At 48.1% G+C, this 11,103-nt stretch overlaps 1 pseudogene; it reads left to right on the top strand.

Moving 5' to 3' along the window:
• Positions 1 to 6,095: 6,095 nt before the first annotated feature.
• On the top strand, positions 6,096 to 6,979 carry LOC147379661 (transmembrane epididymal protein 1A-like; annotated as a pseudogene).
• The last annotated feature ends 4,124 nt before the right edge of the window (positions 6,980 to 11,103 follow it).

Here is an 11,103-nt window from a genome sequence, read left to right as displayed (position 1 = left end):
AGGATGGGGAACACATGTATACCTGTGGCAGATTCATTTTGATATATGGCAAAACCAATACAATATTGTAAAGTTAAATAAAAAAAAAAAAAGACGTGCTGAGCCTCCCCTAACGGTCCAGTGGTTAAGACTGTGCTGCCACTGCAGGGGACACTGCCACTTAATTCCTGGTCTGGGAACTAAGATCCCACATGTCAAACAAATGACTTGGGCAAAAAAAAAAAAAAAAAGACTTGCCGACCAGCCTCAAGGGGTGTGGCTGCTGGCTGCTTCCGGCTGTTCGTTTCATTGGGGTGGGCCCCAGCCCATAACTGAGCAAGATGGCGGCACAGGGCCTAGCTTTGTACCAGGCTTTGCTCTGGAACTGCCCCTCTGGGTGGCAGTTTATCGTATTTGCCTTTCTATCTGATGGCTGCCCCTGCTCAGTCCTGCCATCCCCTTTTCTTTCACACTCGTTGCCCTCCAGTGAAATCTCTGCCCCAACTCTGCATGCCTAACTCTCTCTGCAACTGGTTCTGGAGAGTCCAACCTGCAGCACTCGGTACCAGCTGTGGTCCAGGGAGGCATTCACCGTGGGAGAGGTGCCAAGCAGACAAAGTGACGCGGGCAACCTTTATCTGTGGCCACCCCACTGTCATCATGATGGACGCATGAGCCAAGTAACAATGATGGCAGAGAAAGAGACTACTCAAGGGCTCAATGGCATGTATTCACTCTTACCAAAGGCAGTCTAGCTGCTGCTGCCTCTGAATGTCTGATCTGCCAGCAACAGAGACCAGTGCCCAGTGTGGTGTTATTCCTTGAGGAGACCAACCAGTCACACGGTAGCAGATTGATTGCACTAGGTCCCTTCTATCCCCAAAGTCAACAGTCTGACTCACAGAGATAGATAACTCATCTGGTATAGGTTTGTAGGTTTGTCTTTCATGCACATAAAGCATGAAATACAGCATTAGTAGTTATAGAATGCCTGATTCACAGATGAGGAATCCTGTACAACATGTCTCTTTTCTAAGACTGTACTGAGGATTTTTAAATTTATTAAGTTATTTATCTTTGGCTCACTGGTATTTGATGCTGTGCACAGGTTTTCCCTAGCTGTAGCAAGTGGGTGGCTTCTCTCATGGTGCACAGGCTCTAGGCTCATGGATGGGCTCAGTAGTTGTGGCGGACAGGTTTAGTTGCTCCATGGCACATGGAATCTTCCTGGACCAGGGATCTAACCCGTGTTCCTTGCATTGGCAGGCAGATTCTTAACCACTAGACCACCAGGGAAGCCCAAGGATTTGTTTTGAGTATGGTGAGACCTGCAGATATGAAAATGAGTGTCATGAAGGAAGAAATTTATACTCACAGATTTCAAGAAGCACCACTGTTGGTCAGGAGGCAGAAGAGGGGCAGAGCATGGCTTGAGCCTTTTGGAAGTTCTTGTGAGAAGGAATGGGTAAGGCAGGGTAGATACTCTGAGTAAATTTAGGGTTGGATAGTTTGAGTGGTTTCCTTGGGCTCTGGGGTATAGAGGTGGATGCTAGTTAATTGGTACCTGGCCATAGGGTGGTTTAGAACAGCGTATGTGAAAGTTTGATAAAGGAGAGAGTTGGGAACGTGGCCTCTGGACTAACTGGTTTTCACATCAAAGGTGCACTTGCAGGGAAGTTGTTTGCTATCTCTAGGAATTAGCGAGACCTGGGGTGACAGTCTCTCCAACATCAAGGCCTGAAAGGCCAGGGGATCAAGAATACATGAAACATGGATTTTCCTGGAGGTCTGGTGGTTAGGACTCTGCGCTTCCACTGCAGGGGGCACAGGTTCTATCCCTGGTCAGGGAACTAAGATCCTGCAGGCCATGCGGTACAGCCAAAGAATACAGGAAATAAGAAAATACAGACAATGCAACATCTATCCAGGGAATTCCTTTGCAGCAAAGGAAACAAGGCATGATCACAAGAGTCACTGGCTCTATTACCTGCCACATCGCTCTGAGGCAGAAATTCAGGGATTTGGTACTTTCCAGGGTGTCTACCCAGAATCCCCATCCCACGTATCAGGGTCCCACAGATCTGCCTTGGATGAGTATTCAGCCATCTTTGGAGCCATATTATGTTACTCAGCCACTCTATTAAATCCTGACTTTCATCTCCAGCTCTTTTTTCTTCATCAACTGTGTAAGATGAAGAATTCTTTGTAAATTGCCAAAGAAACCCTTAGGCTCTCACACTTATTTTCAGTTGCTTGTTCATTGCCCTCAGCTTTTCATGATGTGCCTATAGGTTATCAACCCAACTATTCATTCCCACTTATCCATACATGCGGAGAAGGCAATGGCACCCCACTCCAGTACTCTTGCCTGGAAAATCCCATGGACAGAGGAGCCTGGTAGGCTGCAGTCCATGAGGTCGCTAAGAGTCAGACATGACTGAGCGACTTCACTTTCACTTTTCATTTTCATGCATTGGAGAAGGAAATGGCAACCCACTCCAGTGTTCTTGCCTGGAGAATCCCAGGGACGGGGGAGCCTGGTGGGCTGCCGTCTCTGGGGTCGCACAGAGTCGGACACGACTGAAGTGACTTAGCAGTAGCAGCAGTATCCATATGTGTGTGTGCACACATGTATGTACAATTACACAGACATGTTTTTCTTTCAAATGCCTCTGCCTACCTTTTTAATGCCTAATCATCACATAGGCTAATTCGTCATACCTACACATTCTCCCAGGTCACCACCAGCGAAATATTTAGTGATGGGACCAACAACCTGTGCTGGGGGCTGTCCATACTCCACCTACCACATGGGATGTTGGCCCTCTGCCAGCTGGGTGATGGAGTGATAATTTCCCAAACTCCATCTTACTGACTAATTTCTCCAACCACTCCTAAAAACAGATGCTAATATGGAGTAAGGAGTCTAAAAGTTTCACTGGTGAGTAGCACTTGTGAAAAGAAAAAGGCAGATGCTGGAGTGGGCAGGGAGAATTCTCCAGCTATGACGCAGGCCTGCTGGGGTCTCTGCCTGCACACGTTGCTCATCACCCATTAGAGGATCTGGTGCTGGGGGGAAGTGGCTGGGCTCTTATGACACCACCTAATTGGGCAGCTGGCTGGAGGTAACCCTGAAAGGATGCGCTGTCAGCTGGAAAACTGAGGTTGACCCTGAAGGAGACTATAACTGAAGCTGTCAGCTCACCAAAGCTTGGCAGCTGGGCAGCAAGTCCTTTCTGGAAGAGGTATCTGAGAGGAGCAGCTCCAGAGTGCAGCAGAGATGATACGACACACGAAGAACTGGATTTGTGTGAGCCTGGGCAGAGTACAGTCAAAACATAGAGTCACTTCTCTGGTTAATCAAGTGGTGTTGGGTAGATGATTACCAAAAAGATAAAGTAGGAGGGGATTTTGCAGACAGAGAGAATCAATTGGCAAAAGACCAAGGCAATGAAAAGCATGGGGATGTTCTAGAAAAATACAGAGAATTCAGAGGAGCTGAAGCATAATGTTGGTAGGTGGGGGAATGCAGGTATGAGTGATAGAAGGGGATAGACCACACAGGATCTTGTTTGCCCGGCCATGTAACTCCAACCTGCAGCCAACACAAGGCACTTGAAGAATGTTCATTAGGGCAATGGCACCGTCAGCTATGAATACTAGCAGGCCCTCTCTAGCAGCTATATGGAAAAGAGAAACCAGGAGGTGGAGAGGCCAGTGAGGGTCAGGAGGATGCTTTCATGGGCCAGCAGAGAGCTGAGATGGGGTGGTCAGAGGAAAAGGAAAGTCTGCCTCTGCAGGAGGAAGAACTGGCTGGATGTGGTAAGGGACTGGTTGTGGGCGTGGAGGAAGGGAAGAGCCCAGGACAATGGCCTGGTTTCTGGCTTGGGCATACAGTTGGTTGTTCAGAATTCAGTTCAGTCACTCAGTCAACTCTTCATGACCCCGTGCTCTGCAGCAAGCCAGACTTCCCTGTCCATCACCACCTCCCAGAGCTTGTTCAAAGTCATGTCCATCGAATTGGTGATGCCATCCAACCATCTCATCCTCTGTCGTCCCCTTCTCCTCCCGCCTTCAATCTTTCCCAGCATCAAAGTCTTTTCCAGTGAGTCAGTTGTTCGCATCACATGGCCAAAGTTTTGGAGCTTCAGCTTCAGCATCAGTCCTTCCAATTAATATTCAGGACTAATTTCCTTTAGGATTAACTGGTTTGATCTCCTTGCAGTCCAAGGGACTTGCAAGAGTCTTCTCCATCACCACAGTTCAAAAGCAGTAATTCTTTGGCACTCAGCTTTCTTTATGGTCCAACTCTCACATCCATACAAGACTACTGGAAAAACATAGCTTTTACTAGATGGACCTTTGTTGACAAAGTATGTCTCTGCTTTTTAATACACCGTCTAGGTTGGTCATAGCTTTACTTCCAAGGAACAAACGTCTTTTAATTTCATGGCTGCAGTCACCATCTGTAGTGATTTTGAAGCCCAAGAAAATAATGTCTCTCACTGTTTCCACTGTTTCCCCATCTATTTGCCACGAAGTGATGGGAACAGATGCCACGATCTCAGTTTTTTGAATGTTGAGTTTTAAGCCAGCTTTTTCACTCACCTCTTTCACTTTCATCAAGAGGTTCTTCAGTTCTTCTTTGCTTTTTGCCTGAGGGTAGTGTCATCTGCATATCTGAGGTTATTGATATTTATCCCAGCAATCTAGATTCCAGCTTGTGCTTCATCCAGCCCAGCATTTCGCATGATGCACTCTGCAGTTGGTTGTTCACCTGCTCCCAAAAGAGACCAGTCCATATACTCTCTCCTTCTGCCCCAGTCTTCTCTTCCCCTTGACCTGTGGTCTCTTCTCCCCACCCCAAGTTCCTCATACCACTGGACATTGCTTATCCTCCTGTCTACCTGAGGCATATGAACAGCAGACAGTTCAGGAATAGATCCCAGAAGAGGCTACCAGGCATTTCCCAGGGACAGCTCACCTGATACAGCCCCTGCCCAGGTCATCTCTCAGCCCCAGGCTCTGGGGCTCTTGGTCCAATAGAAATGGGTGGTCCAATAGTTAAGTCCCCCACTCCCTATCCCATTACTTGGCTGCCCAGACCTGCCTCTTCTTCCCTTCTGCCTCGCCCCCATCCTCCTGCTTCAGTCCCTGAGTCTAGAGTTTCCTCTTGTGATCTCTTACCACAGGGCCCTCCACTTCCAATGCCTAAACCTTCAAGACCAGATTCAACTGCCACCTCCTGCCCAATTCCCCCATGTGGAAGTCTGTCTGCCCCTGTCTCCACTGGCCTTGGTGTTGTCCTCTACACTCCATTTAAGACCTCCATTGTGAGGTTTTAAACACTTCTATGTATCCTTTGCTACATGTCAAGAACCCAAAGACAGTGCCTGCTCCAGGCAGGGCCCTGTGCAGAGTAGGGGTAAGGGGTTTATCCAGAGAAGGAGGAAGAAGGCAGAGCCAAGACCTGGTGACCAGGACAAGAGGCAGACGTGGTCCTGGCCTCTCAGGGCAGGAGGAACCGAGTGTCAGTGGCTCCATCAGGGCAGCCCAGTCAGGGCCTGCGGCTGTAGCATCAAAGCTCGGAAACACCACCAGTGCAGGGGTGCAGCAGAAAGCAACATCCAGAACCTGAGTCACAGCCCTCCCTTATAGCCACAGAAAGACCTGGGGAAGGGCAGGACACAGGGGTTCAGGTGAGGGTGGGGAACTTGGCCATTAACGGTGGTGAGCCTGGGTTTATATTCACTGGCTGGTGAAACCCAGGGCATCCCAGTTGATGTAGTAATAAATGATAATAAGTGCCATCTATTGTACTGCCAAGGTGCCAAGTACTTCACATGCATTCTTCTAACAGTGGGATGCAAGCTCTGGGCTGAGGAAGGGAGCAGATTCCTGTCTGTTGTAACAGTAACGCCCTGTTCTAGAACCTGGCCATCGGGGAGGAGCCCGGCCAGCGCTCAGTTACCTGAAGATGACTTGGGCCCACATGGGGCCTGTGCCTTCCCCCTGTGTGGGCAACAGAGGTGGGGCCACAGGGCCTCTTTTGAGAGTTAAGAGATGGGGAGAGTCACTCACAAGCCCTGGCCCTCCAGCAGCCTGCTGGCCGAGGCATGGGCACTCTCTTGGGTCACCTGACTCCGGCCCTGCTTATCTATTCCACTGGGCTCTGCTGTGCAGCGATGGTGTCCCGGGCCCTCTCACAGGGGCAGAAGCTCCTCTTCCTCCCACTCCCCACAAAGGACAAGCAAGGCCAGAGGTGGGGCAACGAGTGCATGCAGAGGCAGTGGTGAAGATGGGAGCCGGCATGATACTGATCTTGGGAGAGTTCTTCTTCCCGCTTAGAACCAATCATTTTCTCCCAATAGACTGGGAGGACCCTCGGAGGCCTTTCCAGCATCACAATGCGTGGCAGTATGCCACCATCGCGTTCTTCCTGCTCATTGCCCTGGTGGATCTCATGAGCCAGACGTGGCTGGCACAGCAGAGCATGAAGCTGGAGTGGGCGGCCACAGCCTTGGCCCTTGCTGTGATAGTGCTGGAAACGGTGGCCCTCATTGAGAACAGGAACGCCCTGGAGTTCCGAGTGCACACCATGCTGATGCTGCCTTCCTTCCTCCTGGCCCTGGTGCTCACCATCAAGGTCTGGGCCCCTGACCAGCCCCCATTCTGGGTGCTCAAGGCCTGGCTGATGCTGGTGTCTGGCTCCTGGCTGCTAGTGGTGACCTTGATGCTGCATGCCCCACTCTCCTTGCAGCCCTGGCAGGCAGACAGCCCTGTGGACCTCGCCTTTGTCACCACCTTCTTCTGCTGGCTCCTGGGCTTGGGGGTTGTCATACTGGCCACTGTCTATGGCCTCTGCAGCCTCTGGCACCATTGCTGCTCCCCCTGGAAAAGGGGCCCAGGTGCTGAGGACCAGGCGTGCCCCCTAGGCGAGGACAGTGAGGAGCTTGGGCAGTTCAGAGCAGAGGCCGTGCTGCAGGATGAAGTCATCTAATCTAAAGATTGTCCTGTCCCCAGCTGTACTTGCCTTGTCCCTATAAAACCGTGTAAGGGTGAGTGACACTGCAAGGTCTTGGGATCCACAGTGTATCTTCCTATCTCAGAAGCCATGTTCCTTGTCCCCAGATAAACCTGCCAGCTGCCGGGATGGCTTTTTAATGCTGTCAGTCTATCAGCCTCTCTGTCTGGCCTACTGTGTGAGTATGGTTTCCAGGCCTCTCTGTGGGGACTCCAGGACTTCTTCTCTAGTTGCTTCTAGAATCCAGGAGGGCTAAGGGATTGGAAGGTGGGAGATGAATGTGAATTGGATGGCTAACCCAGTCTTCCCAGCCCCATTACATCACTGATATCTGATAGGAAAGTCTCCCTTTCTTGCTGTTCTTCTTAAAAAGTAGATTGTCTCTCCTTGACTTTTCTCAAAATTTGGGATACAGCTACTTTTTGATGTTTGGTAATAATAAACACAAAACTCAAGAAGATAAACCTCTCAAGGGTGGAGAACAAAGGAGGCAACAGAATAAATGTGGTGGTCTTAAAACTAGCAGCAGGTTCATGAGTATATCAATAGGTAAATAAAGTGAAAGACCAATCATGGATCAACATGAGAGTTTGTCGTGATCCAAGGTCATAATTAATCCATTGAAGATCCATTTAAAGCTGTGGATAGAAGTAGGCATGAAGTTGTCTCTTGGGTGGGAAATCCTGTGTGCATTTGTGCCTGAGGCTGGAGAGCTGAATGTGAGAGAGAGAGAGATGGTAATAGTGGCTCTCCTCCACATTTGTATATTGTGAGGATTTCAGATGCCTTCATTCTTCTGTTCTTTTTGTTTTTGTGTTCTGTGTTAATTATAGGAGGCTGGAGAACTTGTTTAAAAACAAAAGTGACTCTATTCCCTTCTGCTCTGAGAGGAAAGGGGGCAGGGCTGGCGTAACTGGCAGCAGATTCTGGAGAGGAGAAGGGGACCCAGGCACTTAGTGGAGGCTGAGCCTGGGGAGGGAGGGATCTGTGAGGAGTTCCAGCTACCGGGATGTTTTTTCTTTTATGATGGTTGTTTATGCTGGATGGTTTTTCCATCAGTAAGGCAGCTAAAGAAATGTGAAAGATGATGGGAACACAGAGGGAGAGGTAGGTTACCAAGATTTTGCAGTTCTTAAAACTGGTGGTGGGCAGGGATATCTAATAACTAATGCTAAAACCGTTTGTCCTGTGATGTAAAAAATCCAGCCTTTTCAGAATTAATGGCAGAAGTTGTTAAAAATCTAGATTTATCTTCTTCAACAGATGTTAGCCAAACAGGGATCAAAGTTATGATTGTACAGCAATTTTTGAGGTGAGTTATGAATAAAAATATTTTTAATCTACCTTTTCAATAAAGTCAGCTTCTCAAATAAATGTTTTGGGGACTTCCCTGGTGGCCCAGGGGTTAAGACTCCACGTTCCCAATGCAGGGGACCTGGGTTTGATTCCTGCTCAAGGAGCTAGATCCCACTTGCCGTAACTAAAAGATCCACACGCCGCAAGGAAGACTGAAGATGCTGCGTGCTGCAAATAAGACCTGGTGCAGCCAAATAAATAAATATATATCAAACAAATGTTTTGTGTAATTGATTCTAGGGGAAAACAAAGTCAAGGCACATATCTGAGTTGGTGGGATGCAAACGATCTCAGTGGTACCAAAGATGCAGGAAGGGACTCAGCACTAAAGGGTACCTCAGAGTGTCAGCACCCTAGAGTCCACAGGAATTTTCAGAGCCTGGGACTTCTCTCAAAATGAGGAGAGGAGGTGCAAATAAACCAGAATGTCAACTGACACATTATGTAGATGAAATGAAATACAGCTCAAGCAAACTCTATAGAAATAAGTATCCCTTAGCCCAACTAGGAGGCCGCTGCTTCTACTGGAATGAACCTCCTTGCATGTGTTGTATAAACACAACATTTGGAAGTCTGGAGAGACAGAGAGAAAGGAGAACATTTCCATCGTAGAAAGGCATGCAAAAAGGATTGCAGAGAGGATTGCAAATTGAAATCCCACTAGTGAGAATGCTGCAATTCCATGATGGATTGTGTGGTCAGAAATGCTGTCATCAGAGGCTGGAAATCTTCAAAGAGCATAGAGAGGTTTTCCAAGAGGGCAGGAAAGTTGAGCTGCGGTTTGAGGTTATCACTGAACATCATCTAAAGAAGCCATGTTCTTGAGAATTCCCTGGCCATCCAGTGGTTAGGACTCAGCACTTTCACTGCTGTGGGCCCAAGTTCGATCCCTGGTTGGGGAACTAAGATCCCACAATCAGCACAGTGCAGCCAAAAAAAAAAAAAAAAAGACAGAAGAAGCCATGTCCCTGAGCATAGAAAACAGGCCTCGGAACTGCATGGCAAATAATTAAGTTAGAGGAAGAAGGGCAGCAAGGGAAGGAACAGGGAACAGGAAAAGCCTGGCACACCCATCCTGGAGGACAGGCCCCAGATGCCTGAGGACAAAAGATGCCTCATTCCTCCCCAGAAGCTTCAACAGCTGGAACCAGACCAGCCCCCGCTTATCTTCCCAGGGAAGCAGGGATCCCACCGAGGAGAGAGCAGGCATCTAATTCTGGAGATCTAATTCAGGCAGACTAGATCAAATTTCAAGAGCCCTGTTGGCAAACATGTCGCTACACCTTCTAACCAAAGATCCAAGGTTGAGCAGATGAGGAAAGATACACGGAGCACAGGCTTCCAGCTAGCCTCCTGCAAAGCAAATTCTCACAGTTGGCCCTGTGTACCTTTGGGGGCCCTGCCGACAATGAGCAGCTTTCTCTACACATCTGTGCTCTCACCCAGCTCAGCAGGAGTCCGGCCAGGCAGACATATGACTCACACCCACAGATTGCTCAAGTGTTTTTGAGACTTAAAAGAATGCCAGCTTCCTTATAAAAGGAGCTTACTCTCAGATATCATAATTGAGATGTCACTCCATTGTGCTATTTCCATGGAGGAAAAAATAATATTGATTCATTTTTTTCTGCTCGTAAAGTAATAAAAGTTCATTGGAAAACAGCAGGAATCTCAGAAATGTATGAAGAAGAAAATTAAAATCGCTCACAAGGCTGACCATTCATTCAGTCAACAAACACATACTGGCTCAGACCTTCTTAATGCCAGGTCTGCGTTGGGCAGCAGAGACGAACAGAACTGACAGACTGCTTGCTCTTGTGTTGTTTCCATGCTAGTGGGGAAAGGAGAAAAGAGACAATTCAACAAGCATAAAATACATCAGGTCATAATAAACAGCATGAAGAATAAACAGGGCAAGGAGAGCAGGGAGACTGGGGGTGGGCGCGGTAGGAACTTCATATTTAGAGGATCAGATGACATTCTACCCAGAAAGAAGCAAAGAGAATTTTGAGAACATTTTCCTTCCAATCTTTTAAATATATGTTAACATTCTTATTATTGGTTGCAAGCTTTCAGATAAACATTTTTTCAATCATTTCTTTTCTTAAAAAAGTAATATTTGTTCATTTTAGAAAATCTAGAGCATATGGAAAAGTAGAGACAAGACAAATCTCCCACAGTCATACACCCAGAATCATCCTTCTGTGTCACATTTCTCTCCTTCTGTGTCAATTGTCAACCCACATAGTATTCACACTAGGGAATCCTGCTTCTCTTCTCCTGATTCTCTCTCTCATAAACCCCATTATGGTCAGGGTTTTGAGAAAGTACTGGAGGCTACCATTTCCCCTTTTGCAGGAAAAGGCCTTCAGAAAAACCCAGGTGCTGCCCTGTCTGGATGACCCTGGACTCTCCAGGCAACATGTTACTACTGAGAGAGTTGGACCCAAGTAATATGTCCTAAATGCCCAGAATCAAGTCTCAGAGAGATGGGCCACCTTGCGTCAGACTCAAAGGGAGCTGAGGCTCTGTATTTGTGTCAAACGTAGAGGCGTGAGAGAGGCTAAAACCCCCAGGGGGATCAGGCAGGAGCCAGAGAGAAGCAGCAACGGTCTGTGCCCAGAACCAGAGCTGTAAGCCCCTCCACTCCAGAGATTGGGCAGCCCAGGCTGCTCTTTAAAGCTCCTACGAAAGAGATGCCATTGTCTTAGCAAGCCCCAAAGATTCTGACCCTCCTCTAAAGA

The sequence above is a fragment of the Bos grunniens genome, chromosome 1 (assembly GCF_055505025.1).
Source record: "Bos grunniens cultivar Pamir isolate PY7600 chromosome 1, Bosgru_T2T1.0, whole genome shotgun sequence".
Lineage (NCBI taxonomy): Eukaryota > Metazoa > Chordata > Mammalia > Artiodactyla > Bovidae > Bos > Bos grunniens.
The sequence above is the reverse complement of the archived record's forward strand: the minus strand, read 5'-3'. Positions and strand labels throughout refer to the sequence as shown.